Here is a 17,580-nt window from a genome sequence, read left to right as displayed (position 1 = left end):
AAGCTTCTTTTATGAGGAAACCAATCTATTATATATGTACTATTATATAGGGGCGGGGCTAAACCGCCAGTTTTTTTTCGGTGCCGATTTTTAACAAGAAAATAAATAATTTTAGTTAAATGTGGTATACCACTGTAAAGAGTGAACCTTTAGCTACAAAATTTATATAGGAAATTTTTATCTATGTTGCTTTGTTTAACCGGTATAGAGCAAAAACGACAACGGTGGAAAAATTGAAATCTCAAAAATGCCGGGGTTGAACCGCCACCCCCCCGGGGCTAATCCGCCACACTGCATTTTCAATACATATACGTACATCTAATCCTGAAAAATGATAGGATACATTTTAATAATTGTTTTTTAAGAGAAAAATATAAAAATTTATTTAAAATTTTTTTGCAAAACATTATTAAAAAATAATTGTTTTACCTATTCTATAAAACAATTTAGGCACGTGAATACAGAGGTTAACCAAATCGTAAACTCCCCAACGGCACGTCACATTGTCAACGCGGGCAACCACGGGGAATACGCGTGACGGCGTTCCGGTGCCATAGGATCAGCGCGGACCCTCGAGCAACCTAACCAAGCCGCGTTTCTCGCGGGGAGCGATAAATAGCGACAGGAGGGTTAGAAAAGCTCGCGGTGGAGCGCGACCATTTTACCGACTCGACGGCGTCCTCGCACCGATTCCTCGACGCGCCGACGACGCACGACGACGACGACGGCCATGACCACCACGACGACGACGGCCACGACCACCACGACGACGACGACGACGACGACGACGACGACGACGACGACGACGACGATGACCACCACGACGACGACGACGACGACGACGACGACGATGACCACCACCGACACCACCACCACTACAACGGCGGCGACAATGACGCCGAGACGATGCGGCGAACGCTAGACGATGCGGTTGCACGCGCGACTGTCACTGACACAACGACCAACAACGACGATTTACCGCGGCCGGGAGTCGGGACGATCTACCGCGCGCGCGGCATGTCAACTCTCGCGCGAAAATCGCGGGATCTCAGAACCGTGCCGTGCCTCGCCGTACCTCGCCGACGTGCCGTGAGCGTGAGCGATCTCGAAAACAACGGTCCGCTATCTTTTCGGTCGGCCAAAATACCCGTTTTGCGAAGATACGTGCGTACCATTTCCCTCCTACACAAACTGACGCACGTGCAAGGGAAGACAGAATCACGCTCGAGGGAAACCTAACCTGAAATCGCCGTGAGCTGAAGTCGTGCGCCCGGTGCGCCACAGTGACGAGACTGGCGGACCAGCCCCGGGTGCTTACTGGCGGATAAGCCCCAAACATAAGTTTCAGGTTTGATCGCCCACGAAATATTAGACATCAACGATAATGAAAAAACTACACTGGATTCGTGTTCAGCATGCATTACTCTTTATAATCACGTACCTCGAGATTTGGAGAGCAAATATTATTGCAGATATTACAATATTTCCACGCGCAGAAAATTTCACTTTCACCTTCCGAAAACACGTTTGCCCTCGTAAAAATCATAACACGGCAGGTAACCTGCCGAAACTCCGTTGGTCACATGGGTACCATAAGCAGCGTTTACAATGTTAATAGCGAGTTCGCACAATATACAGGTTCCGAGATATTTGATTTGGCGGTTCAACCCCGTTGGCGGTTTAGCCCCGGTCTCCCCTACTAATAAATTTGCTAATTCCTCATAGAGGAAACTTTATGAGCGAAAGAATGAGGAAGCAATGTGTAAGTTTCTAATTTGCACACTTTTTTATTTTATAATTTATACATATATATGTTGATTTTAATAATTTTGATATACGTGGTTTAAAAGAATAAGGAATTAAGCACGTTATTATACGCGAAAGGTTATTTGCAGTATCGTATTGTATACCTGTGATAATTAATTAACCAATAAAATATATAATAAATTATATAAAATATAATAAATTATATCAACAGGTAAACTTAATACATTTTATCTGATATAAATAATATAAAATTATATATATAATTACATAAGCAAAGATTGTACTATTACTACGTTTACGCGAGCGTTATTTCTGTAGTAACTTACGATAATTCCTACGCGTAAACGGGATTATCCTTCGCGTAAATGGGATTTTGTAGTAACTTACGATAATTTACTCCGCGTAAACGAGTGAATTGTCGTAAGTTACTACAGAAGTAACGCTCGCGTAAACGTAGTATATAACTCATAGCAAAATTTAGTTTTGCAACATTATAATTACAGTTCTTTAACTTAATATACTGTTAAGATTAGTCGGAAAGCTCATATTCGAGAAGATGTAAAATCTATAATGCTCCATACTGACTTTACTAATGGTACTAATGGAACGTGAATTCTCCTGCTTCCACGTCCGTCTCAGTTTTATTATCTCCTGTTGCTAAATGGTCGATTCGTACGCGGCAGGGGTCGAAAACGGTAAGCGTAAAATTCATGCCGCTTATCTCTGTCATCTACTTAATCGTTAAAGATGAAATAAAATTATCTCATTTAAAAATAACTAAAATATATTTTTTAATAGGTTTTATTTTAACAAAAAAAAGTCGAGAAATTACATGCCTTCTTTTTACGCCATATGCTATAAAATAGCATGCAAATAGCTATATAGCTGTAAAATATAGCTATACGTCATTTTAATTGTAAATTTATAGGGGAGAGTTGGCAATTACCGAGCCCCTAAGAACCGAAGCGTATATCTAAGCTCAGAAATGCTTCAAAAAAACAAACTGTGCAGTTTTAGATAGGTCATTTATTTGGCTATCCATATATCATAGCAATAATCTTGAAAGTTAAACACAAACTGAAATATTAATAATTTTCCAAAAAATGAGAAAACGCAGTATTATCAAACTGGTCTGATAATATCGTGATCAGGTCTGATAAAATCGTGCCCAGTTTAATAAAGCCGTACCTATAAAAATTACTCTGGCTTCAGCCAGTGACATGAAGTAGAACACAATAACAAAATGTTTTTTTTTATATTTATGCATTAATATCGTCTAGTAGGTACCTACATATAAAAATAAGTGAATGCGTTAACAAATAACGATCATTATAAATTCAAATCAAAACTTAAGCAACGATCTTTTCTGTAAGCACCTTACATTGTAAACTAAACAGTCTTGGTAACTCTTAACACACAGTTATCGTTATACCTATGAGTATTATACCTTGGGCGCGAAATTATCAAACTCAATCATTTCACTTTACAACCTTAAAATATATAGGAAAGAAACGCGTGTTTCTAAAATCACTTTGCAACCTAATTTTATAGTGTTTTAGCCTATCAAATCCGTCAAATTTATTTCTCTAATGTAAATATTATATTACTCACCTCTTATCGAAACTACCAGCAAAATTGCAACGAGCAAGCAGAGAAGCTTCCAGAGCGCACTGTGTTTACATGGACGGCCGGAACGCATTGACGGCGCATGCGGGTGGAGTATTTCGTGTTACTCTATGATATTAACATCATTGTAGGCGCGTAATACAAATAGTTATTGAGATAAACAATGGCGCGGAATTGTCAACCGCGCGGTAATTGCCAACTCTCCCCTACTCAATAAATTACATAGATCATATAACCGAATAACTGATTATATCGAGGAAACCAATTAATTGGTGATGAAACTGTAGATTTGTTTTAGATAATATGCCGCATGTTGCGACGCATTTGTTCGATACGCTCGGAAAGACAGTAGTCCAGTCAAATTAGACATTTGAGCTTGGAAGTGAAGAGAGATTTATGAAACCTTTTTAGGGTTGTTGGGGGGATGTAGAAGAGCTTATTTCTGAGTTTTCGGGTTAATCGGACCGATGGGTTTTTAAGGGGAGGAGGGGGAATGAAAAATTTCGTTTTTTCGCAATAACTCGGCGAATTTTGACCGTACATGATTGACTAACCCCTCATTTTGTAGCTCTTTTAAAGCCCTACAATTCATTTCGTGAAGACCCTAACTTAAAATCAAGATTTGTCGAGTTCTAGCCGGTGAGACACGCGCCGTCTGCGCCGCCCGCGCCGCCCGCGCCGCCGCGCCGCCGGCGACGATCGGCCACGCGTTAAAAGCGCGACTACCAGAGGCTTTCCTGGGCTCAATTTTTAACGAATCTGAACGACTGACCCCTCATTTTGTAGGTCTCTTCAAGCCCTACAACTTTGTCAGTGGCGGCATATTTCTATCTATTAATGGAAACGAGATAAACGCAAAAAACCGCGACAAAATACATTTTTTCCCACTTTCACCGGCTAGAACTCGACAAATCTTGATTTTAAGTTAGGGTCTTCACGAAATGAATTGTAGGGCTTTAAAAGAGCTACAAAATGAGGGGTTAGTCAATCATGTACGGTCAAAATTCGCCGAGTTATTGCGAAAAAACGAAATTTTTCATTCCCCCTCCCCCCCTTAAAAACCCATCGGTCCGATTAACCCGAAAACTCAGAAATAAGCTCTTCTACATCCCCCCAACAACCCTAAAAAGGTTTCATAAATCTCTCTTCACTTCCGAGCAAAAGCCTTTTTTTGTCTAATTTGACTGGACTACAGTAAACCTGCAAAGAATACAAAGGTGGCATCCATGACTCTAGGGTTTTCGCGAAGTGACGCGGGCCATACGCGTTTCTGTCGGAGTCGCGCATCGTGGAGGGAAGTCGATCCGTTCTGCGAATCCCGCGTGAGCGGACAGTCGCGAGCAGTCGCGAGAAAACGATCGACGAACGTCATGTACATCGAACGGTTAGAAAAGAGAGGAGGGGTGGAGAAGAGGGAGGGGAGGAAAAGTGAGAGAGAGGAAGAAAAGAGGAAGAGAGAATGAGGCAGTGAGAAGTAGGAGAGGGAAAGGGAAAGAGGGGGGGATGAGAGGAAGGGTGGATGGGTATGGGGAGAGAGGGGAAGAGGAGGGAGGAGAGGGAGACAGAGACAGAGAGTCGAACAAAACAGAGAGCAACATCGAGTCTTACAGTGGGAAAACTATCTCGTGTTGCACCCATGACGCGGTATAGCACGTGTAACGCGCGATATTGCGATACCATACGCGAACTAACCCTAACCTAACATAACAGCTTTGTCCATAACACAGATTGTATTCGTACTCGTGTACTCCAGGTGTACAGCCTAATCTTAAGATTCACGTTCGCGCTAGCGCTCACGCAGCGGAAGAGTTTCCCTAGCCCCCGCCACGAGCGTAACCGCCGTATAGCCGCCGACGTACAGCCGCCGTTGCACGCTCGCGCGCGCGGTCGCCGGCGGTCGCCCTCTCTCGTTACAAACCGCACTATCTCGACGTCTTGCATGGCACCTGCCGACCTCAACCAGTGACGATCATAGTCGCGTTGTCCACGTGCTACGCTGACGGTCCATTTTCAGCCGCGCGCAATCGGCAGTGGTCAAGAGTTGAACCGTTTCCGGTGCTTCGGATCGCAATTCGATTTATGTCACTGTCATTTGTTTTAAATAAAATTATTAACGTTCGCCGGTCGATTCCAGCAGAAAAATAGCGGATACTCGCTGATTACGCAGCGAGACATTTTAATATCTTGATAATCGAAAATAATTTGAAATTTAATCGTGAGTTCCCGCCTAAAATCAAAGTTGGCAGAAGATTCACGGGAATCGTGAGTCATCGCGTTACACATCGTGCGTTGCACGCGTCGCGATTGAAACGTCCGAACTCTGAAGCGTGCCAAATACCGATCAAGTGTAATACGACGAGACAATATCGCGATAATAATAATCACGCGTCACATTTGTGCGTAAGACGAATCGTACGATGAGCGACGGTATAGTTGGTGCAATTGCGATCAGTTTGTTCGGTACTAGTTATTAAACTGTGTTTGTGCGTGATAGATCGCTTTTCATTTACAAGGGCTCGTTCTAGGCGGCGAGAAGAAGTGTCGGGTCAGTATGGATGCCGGTTATTCCGTTCTCAGTAGTGATCTCGAAGCCTGCAGAATGTTTGATCAGTATTCCTACAAGGTGAGTTGAATACTGTCCTAAGTATAAGACTGATCAAGAAACGCAGTATGGTCTTGCGTCAAGTATATATATACATATATATACCTCGCTTGAGAAATGTCACTACGTATTTTTTATGACATAGACTTTTCTAAATCTTATTTATATAAACGATTATTTATATAAATACGATTATATTCTCCTAAACAAGGCCATTTTCCACAAAAGATAGGAATACAAAAAACGTATTCAGACTTCTCTAAATAAATCTAACAACTTTTTAACAAAATCAACGATGAAAGATATAACTTGAAAAATAAGAGAAAACTCGAGAAATTCTATCCAATTTATGAAACAGTTACAAATTATTGTCATTAAGCTGTACTTCAATTCAGAGAGCTAGATTCTGTCACTGTTATATATGTACTATTGTTAAACGATTTCTATTTTACAATAAGAGATATTTCAAAGGGAAACGTTCTCATTTTTCATAATTTGTGATATCATTAAACAATTGCAACGGCTTAATTGTTTACGTACTGACTGTTCGTCAGTTCGGTGTTGGCATTTTTGTTTGTGTCTGCTAATGATATCACCTGCGATGTCATATGATCTAATATAATATCTCCGGCATAATTCAGATTGTGGTAAAAAATAGTTTATACAAGTGCATTATTATAATTATACATTAGTTACTTAAAAATATAAACAGTTAAATGACTGTACTCAAAGCAACTAATAAGAAAGTGGAAATTATATTGAAATTAATTAAATACATTAAAATAAATTTAAATTATTAAATTATAAGATTTTTTACGTATACGTGTAAAAGCGATGTATTAAAAGAATAATTTTTGGCAACAATTCCGACAATTTATACGCAAGGTCAGAACGCTGTAAAAATCAAGTTACGGACTCTTTGCAATGTTAAATGACATTTTTTCTCCAAATATGAATCGATTTAAAAAATTGGGAAAAATGCACGATGCACATTATTATTCGCAAGTATATATTTGTCTATTTTTACAATGTTTTTTATTCAAGATATTTTTATTTTAGTATTTTAGATTTAATTTTGAAGTACTGATGGTAGTTTGTCATTTAGGTATTTTAAAATAAAATTGTTTTAAGGATTATTATTAACGTGTCTGAGAAATACAGAAAACTTGCCTGAACAAATACTTATGAATGTTAGTGTACATATAAATTCTAATTGAGACTCATGATAGTTACAAGCGATGATTATTAATATTTATTGATTCCTCAATACTCCAGTATTATTCAATGGCGGTATGTCCAATCCGATTTCTGTCCTCGTTTATCCAAACACTATGAAGGGTTTTCTCTCTTCCTTTCCTACCCCACATCTCGTCTCTCTCGATTCTATTGCTCCTCACTACACCGTCGCCATTGGTACTACTACTATTACCATACAACGTCCTTATTTCCCGGTTCAATCTGATTTGAAACGTTCGTCTAAATTAAATCTCTTCCATAGAATACCGTTGTGGCATCGCGCGATCAATGTTTCCGATTGTGCGTATCTATTCGTCAGATCTCCTGCTATGAAGTAATAAAACAAAGTAATAAAACGGCGAATATTAAGTAATGCAATGGATTTCATTTGTGCTCAGTTGCCTAATTTAAAAAATTCAATAAAATTGTTTTTAACTTTTTATATCATTAATCACGATATCAGATCAATTTCAAAAAATATTGAATGAGAGTCATCAGTCTCAGATTCTTAATTTATTTTAAAAATTAAAATTAAAAAATATTTTTCATCCTGTAATATTTCCTAACTTGTATTTTATATACATACATACATACATATATATGTATATACACATTATACATTGCAGGATATTAAGAAATTGAGATTTAGAGACAGATATAGTACTCACCACAGTAAACTCACAATAAAGCAAAATAATAAAGGATATCTAATCTATATAAGTCAAAAAATTAATCTTATTATAGAGATAGAAGTGATTTTCTGTTTACTCTCTAATATCTGAACTCTTATTTTTAATGCTTGCCCACGCATGCACACGCGCGCACATATAAGTTAATATTGTCATATATAGTACTAAAAAACTAAAAAGAATAAATAAAAAAAACTTATCTGTCATTAGTCAAAAAACTTTAAATGAATAATTATGAGCTATTTTTTATTATATAATTTACGCCATTTTATTTAGTATATTTAATTCTTTTTAGTTTTTTAATCTCGTATTTTGTTAATCACTATATATATATATATATATATATATATATATATATACCGATTTAATCATTAACGCCATAAGATTTCAGATATATATATATATATATATATATATCTGAAATCTTATGGCGTTAATGATTAAATCGGTAGGCCATCGTGTCCATCGAGTTAGTGCAATTTCCCCCTTTCGATGCGATCCTTTTAAGAAAGATCGGACAAGCTCGTTCCGAAAATCTACTTTGAAAAGCACTCGGGTCGACCCTTTGAGAAGCAGAATTTTTCCCTGGGTAATATCGCCCGTAGGTAGGTACCTAATGCATTTCTACAGGTTTATATACTCTTCCTCCATCTTCGAGCGAGCCTTTCCTCCCCTGCCTCAGCACCATTGCGGGAGTAACAACCCGCCACCCGCTCTCGCCCCTTTCTCCTTGTCTCCTTTTTCATTTCCCCCTCGATTCTCCGCTTCCCCTCTTTTTCCGTACGTACCCTCCTACACTCTCGTTCCTCTCCTATCCTCCCATTCGTTTATTTCTACTCTTTTCCTCCGCCCGTTTCAACTTTTCATTCGGTTCTCTCCTCCTCCGTTGAAACAAAATGAAAGGCGAGCCCGGTTGGTATCCATAAAAGAATGAATAAACGTAGATTGAAAGGGCATAAAAAAGCATGTACGCGTACATACACACAACACGAGACTGAGGCGAGCACATACGAGTAAACGTGCGCGCAGACAAGTCAAGAGTGGGTGTATTTGTGCATTTGTATCTATGTATTGAAGAGAAGAAATTAAAATCCGCAATCGCGGTAGTACAAAGTAAATTTATTTCAGCGAACACAAATAATTAAATTTTTCTGCTTTACTTATGGACATGACGATTAACGAGTATGAAATTTCGTTTTCTTTGTCTCATCGAAATAATATCCTCGCATAATTATACATGATTGCTGCAAATTTCTAAACAAATCTAGTTGATAAGTGATGAAAAGTATATGTGAATCTAATGGGATTCACCTTTCGTCGTTATACTGATTGTGAAATCTCATAATGCTATCGCGTGAATATAGTATTAGTAATAATAATAAACATGTAGAACAAATACTCGTTACTGAGAATGCAAATCGCAATATTTATTTGTACTGCATTTGCAATATAAAAATGCATTGTCGCGATTGTACCTTTTTTAAAATACATTTCGCAAAGCCATTGTTTCAGACAAAACAGGATTTTGCAAGCATATGCATATCATCTTTATCATAATACCGCCTTTTAATTGCATAGCATTTTATGATTGTAAGTTGAAAAAAATAGTTTCGCATGAAGTTAGTGTAATAATCCACCGTTATAGTAATTTACTAATTTATATAGCAATTTTGTGCAAAGTATAAAGTACGATATTAATAATATAACTAATAAGTTATTAGACAATGTTATTAATTTTTGTTATTAAATTATAACGCTCTTTATATTTAGTCTTATTAACCTTTTTATTTCCATTAACAATGTAAATAATAGTGTAAATAACTTTGTTAGTAACCCAGACAACACGCGTGTTTCAAAACGGAACATATAATGTTTTAAAAACGTGGTTATTTACATTATTGAAAAGTGCATACGAAATGACTTATACAAAAATATTTTGAAGGGAGCCTCTTGTACCTATAGACTATTTGTTTATGTAGTTGAAAATGATATTAGGAATAAATAAAAAAGTAAGTAATAACAAATTAATAATCAAACCTCCCAAGAACTCATTCCAGTACATGTATATTTTTTTCGTGTTATATCGATACCACAGAAGTTTTGTCTGTCTTGGTTCCCGTCATCTCTGAACACTTATGTAAGTCTCGATTTATAATATTATGAGTCGATATTAAATCATATCATTTAAATACATTTATCCAGTTGCCACTAAATGGTCCAGAAATGCATGGTACCTTTCAAAATCGTGAACTTGCATGGGTCTCCACGGGACGACGATATACTGATTAAAACGGAAATTTAATTGGAGCATGACTGACTTGAGAAAAAAGCGTTTTATAATTTTAAGTTTTGACTATGTAATTGTGGCGCGTCTTCATGCTTAATTGATTGTTGTTTTGACCCAGATATATGTTAGTAATTAATTATTCGCTTAATTGACAATTTTGAAGAAGTCCGAGTACGGTACGAAACGTCAATTTAATAAATATGGATACAAGTTAAAATTGTTGTAACATCGATTAATGCTCGTATATTGGTCCTATTCCTAACTATATATTTTTTTCATTTATTATACTATAATAAATATTTGCGCATATTACAATTAATATGATTTATGAAATACACGATTACTAATTACTACAATTGCATATTTCAATATGTTGCACTTTAATTTGATTTTTAAAGTCATGCATAATACCATAATTATACAGGGTGAGTTATTTTAATTTACGCACTCCCAAAACTTTTTTATTTTTGATTGTAGAAAAAAATGCTTCAAACAAAAGTTGTTTAGTTTGAAGGGAGACGCGTGATTCTTACGTAAATCATGTCGTCATTTTCAAGAAATTTTAAAGGCGACTAATTTCTTAATTGAAACTTGATTTTTCCCTTGAAATAAAAATTGTAAAAACGTTTTCAAAATACTATAATAAAGCTCTTTTTTGTTAAAGATTTCCTGAGATATTTTACATTTTGTCATATTTTTACTATAAAATATGAAATATCTCGCAAAGTAGGTTCACTTTGCGATTATTTTACCTTGACACTTTTGTACATAGAATAATAAAAGGAAATAAATATACAATAAAATTAATTTTTACATTTGCAATTTTGCACAATTGAATGCATTTACAAAATGCAATCGAACTTTTTAAAATAATTTTTTATGTTCTTTTTTTAAAACAATCTATTTCTTTCATTATTCTACATATAAAAGTATCAAGGTAAATTAATCGAAAAGTGAATTAATATTTTACGAGAACACGAGATATTTCATATTTTATATTAAAAATATTATGACAAAATTTAAAATATCTCATCAGGAAATCCTTAACGAAAGAGAGCCTTATTATAGTGTTTTGAAAACGTCTCGATGAGATCTACAACTTTTATCTAAGAAAAAAATCAGGTTCCATTTAAGAAATTAGTCGCCTTTAAAATTTCTTGAAAACGACGACATTTATGACATGATTCACGTAAGAATCATGTGTCCCCCTTCAAACCAAACAACTTTTGTCTGAAGCATTTTTTCTACAATCAAAAATGAAAAAGTTTTTGAAGTGGGCAAATTAAAATGACTCACCCTGTATATAATGCAATTATATTACAAACGAAGAATTTTTTTACATAAAAGAATTATGAAGATTATTAACATATACAACATGTCCGTTTTTTTAACTTTTGTTATGAGAAAGTGTTCTCTTGAAATAAGTAGTCTTATTATCCATAAATTTTTACAAACAATTTCAATTGTGAAATTGCGTGCCTAAGTAGTTTTATTCATGTGAATCAAAGGTGGGATATTCGCGCGTGCGAGGCGGCGCCGAGTAAATTATCAAAGAGGATTCGTTTGAACCGAGATATGGCAAGTTCGAAAACTTTGTCGCATTAAAGTTTCACCGACTGGTTTTGGCAGGTGGAGGAGGAAATGCAAGGAGAGCTCGGATCTGGAATCGCGACCAAGGAAGCAGGAAACGCGCTTGCAATATATTCCTTCCGGTTTGTGCTACATACAGAATGCTATTCGATCGAAATTGATTTGTATACCCAGAGAGCTCCATAATTCCCATTATGGCTTTGTGTATCTAACATAGTCAAGATATGTATCAGTGAAAGAAAAATAACTAATATATTCGATAATTAACAAAAGAAAACATATTCAGATTATAAAGTTTTTTTGAAAAAGCTCGCTTGTGAAGCCCTCTCCTTCAAATGCCATACGCATCATTCGAGATACATGTTTCAAAAACTAATTCCCTGCTAATGCGAATAATAAAACATTAAAATGCGTAGCCAATACATCGCATCAACTACGTTATTTTCAGTCGCGTGATTACGCGCGAGGCAATAAGTAATTATCTACTTTATTATTATCTACTCTAATAATTATATACTCTATTATCTCTTACCAAGTCATTTAGTTTTGCTGTTTATTAATAATTGAATTCCTTTCGCGAAATTTCTGCTGTATACATATACCTCAATTGTATGATCTCAATTTTAATTAAAATTTTATTTCCGAAGTAAATGCGGCATATTAAGGAAATAACAATACATGTTATTTTCTCAACTTACATTAACACGACTGATATCATTCGGTTAAAGGTTAAATCATCAAATAATTTCATAGCACTATCTTTTTCGAAAAAAACAAGAAAGCTGCTCAGTTATATCGATTTTTTATTTGATAATTCTAAAAATGATTATAAGAAAACATACAACTTGTAATCGATTTATATTATGATACAAGTATTTATCAAAGTTGCACCATTACAAAATTTTACCTGAATTTTATAACAAATTCAATGTAAAAGAATAGATTCTTTCAGTAATTTTTATATCAATAAATTCTTTCGTCTTTTCAAAGAAAATGAATTTATTGAACCACAGGCTTGTCACATTCGTGATGCCATATTTGATTAACCAATTTAGTAAAATTTAATAGAAGAATCTAATTTATATTTGCTCGTCGTGGCTTTTCTTATAATCTTTTTAATTAGTCGGATTTGATTTTTGGAGCATATTGCGAAAAATGACATTATGATCATCTAGCGTGATTTATATAAATACATATATCACTTGTGAAAGAATATTGAAAGGCGATCAAACCAATCTTATTAATCTTTGAACGGTAACGAATCGATCGCAGCAAACAAGCGTGTTCAAAAACACAATATAAGTATCAATAATCGAATATAATAATTTAATTTAATAATACGAGGCATGCCGGCTCGAGTAGGAGAGACCGGGGCGAAGTCGTCACTATTTTTTCGGTGCCGATTTTTAACAACAAAACTAATAATTTTAGTAAAATATGGTATACCGTTGTAAAGAGTGAACCCTTGGCTACAAAATTTATACGGACATTTTTGGTCTACGTCGCTTTGTTCAACTGGTATAAAGTGAAAACGACAAAGGTGCAAAAATTGAAATGTCAAAATTGCCGGGGCGGAGTCGTTACTTCATTCTAGGACTGAATTTTAAATGAAAATTCATAATTCCGATCATGAAAAATAATAGGATACATTTTATTAATTATTTTTTAATAGAGAAATGGAAACATTAATTAAAAACACGATGGCGGAAAATAATTACAAGAAAAGCGCACACACTTATGTGCCCTACACTTATGTGCCCTCGCACGAAATGCACTGTTTCTCGTCAGCTCTATTCTATCATCTCTGAGCACACGCAGCACATATTATCCAAGTTCTCGCCGGAATCCGACCACTGCTGCTTCTTTGGCTTTGATTTTCGCCGGAAACCTCCATGCTATGGCTTGGTAACGACTTCGCCCCAGACACAAGTTTCAAGTTTGGTCGCTCATAAAATATTAGAAATCAATAAAAATAAAAAAACTTAACTGGATTCGTGTTCAGCATGCATTACTCTTTAGAATCACTTACTTTGAGATCCGGAGACAATGATATTTAAGATATTACAAATTTTCGACGCGCAAAAAATTTTACTTTCGACCTCCGAAAACACGTTTGCCTCGATAAAGGCCTTCACACATAAAATGCCGTAAGAACGTAAAACGTAAGCGTAAGAAAATCGTTCAATCTCAATCGAGTATTTTTCCCTACTGGGATTACGGACAGCACAATACTTGATTAGGATTGGTCGATTTTCTTACGCTTACGTTTATGTCCTTACGCGATTTTATGTGTAAAGGCCTTAAGAATCACAACATGGCACATAACCTCACTAAACTCCGTTGGTCACGTGGGCACCATAAGCCGCGTTTATTAATGGCAAGTTCACACAACATACAGATTTCGAGATAATTGCAATGACGATTCCGCCCCGGTGACGACTTTGCCCCGGTCTCCCCTACCTACTATGAGTTTATTCTACAATTTTGTAGAATAAAGTACTTCGAAAAGTGATTATTTTATTTTATGATATCCTATTAAAATACAAATTTAAAAAGTTGCTTTCATAGATACGATGCAGCGATTTGAAAAATTTTAACGATTTGTCGTCTACGCTACATCATGTCACGCTCCACAATCTCTTCTGTTTGTGCCTTACGAATTATTTCTTTTCCTGACATCGTCTATTGTACCAATGTATCTTTTGGAAACGTTTAAAAAAACTTGAATTATCAAAAATTTTATTACTCATAGAAATTAGAGAATTTTTAAGGAATTTTATCGGAACTCAGGTTGTTTTCACTTTGTACTAAAAAGTAAGTACTATATTTTTTAATATCAAAATACTGTAAATTCCATGTGAGATTTTTTAATTTTTAAATAATTGTATTTAGATTTTAAATAAATTTTGTCTTGATTTGAGATTTAAAATAGTTTGTTGGTAGCATTAGGTACATTGAAAAAAGTTTATCTGGAGATTGGACACACACACACACACACACACACACACACACACACACACACACACACACACACACACACACACACGCACGCACACGCACACGCGCACGCGCGCGCGCTCACACACACACACACACACACACGCACACGCACACGCACACGCACACGCACACGCACACGCACACGCACACGCACACGCACACGCACACGCACACGCACACGCACACGCTCACGCGACGCGCACGCCCACGCGCACGCACACACACACACACACACACACACAGACACACAATTTTCGCACTTTTAATCCATTCCGCGGATGTCTCGTATTTTAAAGATTTTGTATTGTTGATCGGATTTTCTTATTAATGTATAATCTAATAATTTGTGTGTGTATGTGTGTGTTCAATATATTAATAAGAACGAATTTATAATTTATTTATTTATAAGAAAGATTAGTTGATTGATTTTAAAGGTATTGTAACTTAAGGAAATAAGAAAAGAGATTTAGATTTGAAATACTTTCTTAATCTATATATATAAAGGAAGATGTCCTGACTCATTCACTCACTCATCAACGCCCAGCCCAAACCCCTGAATCGAATTTTTACCAAAAGTATATGAAATAGGGGTAGAATTTTCCGGGGAGTGCCACTATGTGTATGGTTTTTTGTTACTGATTTCCTGGAAACCGGTTTTTTTTATTTTTCTAATTTTTCGGGAAATAATTCACCGAATCTCAAAGAATTATAGATCAAATTTCTACCAAAAGTATATGAAATAGGGATATAATTTTCCGGGGAGTGCCACTATGTGTATAATTTTTTGTTACCGATTTTCTGGAAACCGGTTTTTCTAATTTTTCGGGAAATAATTGACCGAATCTTAAAGAATTATAGATCAAACAGGGGTAGAATTTTCCGGTGAGTGTTATAAAGTGTATAATTTTTCGTTACCGATCTTTTTGGAAGCCGGTACCGAAATTTTTTCAATTTTTTGGGAATTAATTGACAGAATTTTAAAGAATTGTATATGAAGTAGGGATAGAATTTTACGGGGAGCGTCATGATGTGTACAGTTTTTGTTACCAATCTTTTTGGAAACCGGTTTTTTTAATTTTTCTAATTTTTCGGGAAATAATCGAGAGAGGGAGGGAGGGAGAGAAAGAGAGAGAGAGAGAGAGAGAGGGAGAGAGAGAGGGAGAGAGAGAGAGAGAGAGAGAGAGAGAGAGAGAGAGAGAGAGAGAGAGAGAGAGAGAGAGAGAGAGAGAGAGAGAGAGAGAGAGAGAGAGAGAGAGAGAGAGAGAGAGAGAGAGAGAGAGAGAGAGAGAGAGAGAGAGAGAGAGAGAGAGAGAGAGAGAGAGAGAGAGAGAGAGAGAGAGAGAGAGAGAGAGAGAGAGACTATTTGCGTGTCTTATTACATATGTCCTCCGGGGCGAAGCCCGGGTAACCAGCTAGTTTGGTATAAGGCTATATCCCATACAGCACAAAATATTTTTAAAATATTTTAAAAATATTTTTTAGGAAGATTAAAGTAATTTACAAAAATATTTTTAGAATGTTTCTATGTCCGCCAGATCATGTCAGAAAAATATTTTTAAAAATATTTTTCAAAGATTACAAATAAATATATTTAATAATACTTGTAAAATCTTTTAGAAATATTGCTTCAAAAAATAAAATATGTTTGACCCAATCAGCAATAATTGTTTCACGTTTGAAAGATTTTTTTAATACTTGAAAAATACACATCTTTACATCTTACTTTGGAAAATATTTTGTATATTTATAGCATCGCAGTGTGTGTGTGGTGTTGGGTAAGTCTTGCGTTGTATTGCTGGCGAAGATGTGTCGCGAATGATGTGATTTTGCTTTGCCGGAGGCCTGCTTATATTAGATCCCAACTGAAATTTATTTGCGAGTTAGTCTTGCCATTATGCGCCGCCTAGCGGCGTCGTTGCGAACTAGCACGGAAAGATGTACTACCTTGCATGCATCTTTCTTAATTAAGAATATTTCATAATATTTCAAAAATATTTTTAAAAATATTTGAAAAAGGATTATAAAACCAATAAGGAATAAAAATATTTTTTTAAATATTTTGGAACAAGATTATGATACAATAAATATGTAGATTTGAATTAATATTTCAAAAATATATTTCAAATATTTAAGAAAATTTTGCCTGGGTGATAAAAAAGAACAATTTTAAAAATATTTTTAAAAGATTCTTAAAATATTCTTAAAAAACCACAAAAGGTTTTTAAACCATTTTAAAATATTCCTAAAACTATTTTAAAATGTTTCTCGCAATATTTTTATAGAAATATTTAGAAATATTTTTTGTAAACCTTTTGTGCTGTATGGGATGTGCGCGCGTACGTGCATAAGTTATTTCTTACTCTAATATGTATATTAAAAATGTGCAAATGAAACGTTCAACATTTGCTTTAATATATAAGAATGAACACTTCCTTTATTTTTGTGATAAGTTCTATTTTCTTGTTGTAAAAAGGTGAAACTTTTATGTAATGTAAAATACTTATGTAATAAAAGATGATGAAAATTTCTCCACTTTTTTTTAAACTTACTTTTTAGATCAAATATTTGAAATAAATAGGTCTTACTTTTGTTCCTAATGATCGTGCGAATATAGGGAAATAGAACTAAAAAGACTAGATAATAATCCAATTTATTTAAAATTTTTATTTAAAAGAGCTCTAATTTTGTCTAATAAATTTCAACAAAATGGATAATTTGACAGAAAATTCTTGTTCTCGAAAGCTTGAATTTTTTTCTAAAGATTAGAATAGACACCCTATATA

General features: G+C 35.3%; 1 long non-coding RNA gene across 4 annotated transcripts in view; it reads left to right on the top strand.

The window, feature by feature from the left end:
- The first annotated feature begins 4,914 nt into the window (after positions 1 to 4,914).
- LOC139782015 (uncharacterized) overlaps positions 4,915 to 17,580 on the top strand; it is a 46,995-nt gene continuing 34,329 nt past the window's right edge. For 2 of the 4 annotated variants that reach the window (XR_011720765.1, XR_011720764.1), the window contains exon 1: positions 4,932 to 6,016. This is a non-coding gene — a long non-coding RNA (uncharacterized lncRNA). Of the gene's footprint in view, positions 6,017 to 17,580 lie in introns of all 4 variants that reach the window. The other 2 variants (XR_011720767.1, XR_011720766.1) reach the window with 2 other exon arrangements.

The sequence above is a fragment of the Temnothorax nylanderi genome, unplaced genomic scaffold, assembly GCF_030848795.1.
Source record: "Temnothorax nylanderi isolate EJ_2023f unplaced genomic scaffold, tnyl_v1.0 TNYL_tig0381_pilon, whole genome shotgun sequence".
Classification (NCBI taxonomy): Eukaryota; Metazoa; Arthropoda; class Insecta; order Hymenoptera; family Formicidae; genus Temnothorax; species Temnothorax nylanderi.
This window is presented reverse-complemented; position numbering and strand designations above follow the sequence as displayed.